We start from the raw sequence: 2344 nt of genomic DNA, 5'->3' as shown, positions 1-2344 counted from the left end.
GTTCCCTGGAGCATGTGGAACACCCCACCCCCTTCTCCCATTATCACAGGAAATCTAGGAAACACATCAACCCAGAAGATTTGGATAACATCACTGTGGTGGAAGAAATTGTGGGACCTTGACCGTAGGCTTTTGGAACAGTGGTCAAGCAGCAGCCCAATATGTCTGTAGCCTGTCACAGTCTTGTTTGGAGCCCAGTGTGCAATTCAGCTGTGCATCCATTTCGCATGCTAGAAGCAATGCAGGAGAAAGCCCACTAGGTGCCCTCACAACTCTAGCAAAAGGAGATGAATCGCTGGCCGTGTAATTCCAAGATCCCTCTGCACAGCAGCCGTGAACTCAAGACACAGAACTTGTTTTGAATGCGAGAAAACTCCTCCATGCCGCGGAGATAAAAGGTTTGGCCTTCCAAATATGATGGGCCTGACCTAATCTTAATTTCCACCTCCCTCCCTCTTTGAAAAATAAGAAGCGGAGCACTGGCTGAGTAATGGCACAAGTGGTGTGTCATTTCTAAGATGACAGCTGCCAGGTCGCAAATCAAACCCAGCAGAAACCTCTTGGGGGCCGCAGCCAACTTGGATCTCCCTACGGAAGTAGGGGCAGGTGGTGAGTCATCCCTGCCGAGGAAACCAGGCCTGCCACAGCTAGATGTGGCGACTGTGCTGCATTGCTGATGCGCAGGTGGGGTCCTGAGCCGCAGGAAGCTGCTTTGTACTGAGTAAGACCCACCAATCCATCCAGCTCGGGGGGGGGGGTGGACATGGATGAGGAAGACTTGATTTTGCATCCCTGTTCAGCTACAATGTGGGACGCAGGTGGCGCTGTGGGTTAAATCACAGAGCCTAGGACTTGCCGATCAGAAGGTCAGCGGTTCGAATCCCCGCGACAGGGTGAGCTCCCGTTGCTCAGTCCCTGCTCCTGCCAACCTAGCAGTTCAAAAGCACGTCAAAGTGCAAGTAGATAAATAGGTACCGCTCTGGCGGGAAGGTAAACAGCGTTTCCGCGCGCTGCTCTAGTTCGCCAGAAGTGGCTCAGTCATGCTGGCCACATGACCCGGAAGCTGTACGCCGGCCAGTAAAGCAAGATGAGCGCTGCAACCCCAGAGTCGGCCACGACTGGTCAGGGGTCCCTTTACCTTTACTCAGCTACAATACTCATGGACCCGGGTCAGACATCGTCTGTCATAGAATCATAGAATCATAGAGTTGGAAGAGACCACAAGGGCCATCGAGTCCAACCCCCTGCCAAGCAGGAAACACCATCAGAGCACTCCTGACATATGGTTGTCAAGCCTCTGCTTAAAGACCTCCAAAGAAGGAGACTCCACCACACTCCTTGGCAGCAAATTCCACTGTCAAACAGCTCTTACTGTCAGGAAGTCAACCCATCTTGCTTCACCAGGTTGCTGTGAGAATAAATAGGGGGCAGGCCATGTATTTCACCTGAGAACTTTGGAGGAAAGGCAGGATAACATGATGCCTAAACAAACATGATACCTGACCAAGAGGAGGAGTTCTAGCAAGGGGGGGTCCCTGTGGCCCTCCAAATGTCGTCATGCCAAACCCCGTGCATCAAGAAGCCTGCCAGCTTTTTGCGTGCTATTTCCTGGACATTTAGGAATAACGTGCCCGGCTGATGACATGGCGAGTTCCCCCATGTCTTCCAGACATGCTGCCTGCTGGCGTTCTTCAGAGCTCAGCACTGTGATGCCCCTGTTCTGGGAAGCGAAGGGGGGGGGGGGGCAGAAGATTCCCGATAAAGACTCACAAGACCAGCCAGCCACTGTGACGAAGAAACAGCCAGACACAATCCGAAATCTCTTTAATTAGCTCACACACTTTTATTTTCATCGTTATAAACTGCAGACTTTGGGGCTTTCTCGTCATGCTCCCCCAACCAGCCCCACATTTTTTCTGCTGTTTGTCCTGAGCATCTACTTTCTCTGCTGGCCTGGACCTTTTCCGGCTTGTGATGTGGGGCTCTACTATGGAGGTCAGATCTGACCATGGTGGGATAGTTTAGGGCAAGTGTCTCCCCCCCCCCTCCAAAACAAAGTCAGGAGTGATGCTAATGAATGAATCGGGTCTCCTTTTTCAACAATGCTCATTCCTTTATTGTCAGGGCTGGGCTTTTTGGAACGGTGCCGCCACCACAATGTCCAGGCCCACACCAAATCAAAGCGACGTCACAAGGGTAGTGAAGAGCTCTCCAGCCAGAACCAGAGGGGGTTTGGGACCACAACCTCTGCCAGTACATTATGTATAATATAACTATGCTTAATATGTCCTGTATATTCATATGTATAGAGCAACAAGCATGGGCCACCACCGTATACCGACTT

At 51.5% G+C, this 2344-nt stretch overlaps 1 long non-coding RNA gene across 1 annotated transcript; it reads left to right on the top strand.

Moving 5' to 3' along the window:
- Positions 1-1135: 1135 nt before the first annotated feature.
- Positions 1136-2043, top strand: LOC308473425. Its single transcript, XR_013984090.1, has 2 exons — positions 1136-1169; positions 1379-2043. It is a non-coding gene; the product is annotated as an uncharacterized lncRNA (long non-coding RNA).
- Positions 2044-2344: the final 301 nt, after the last annotated feature.

The sequence above is a fragment of the Podarcis pityusensis genome (genome assembly GCF_964106645.2).
Source record: "Podarcis pityusensis genome assembly, chromosome: 3".
NCBI classification, from domain to species: Eukaryota; Metazoa; Chordata; class Lepidosauria; order Squamata; family Lacertidae; genus Podarcis; species Podarcis pityusensis.
This window is presented reverse-complemented; position numbering and strand designations above follow the sequence as displayed.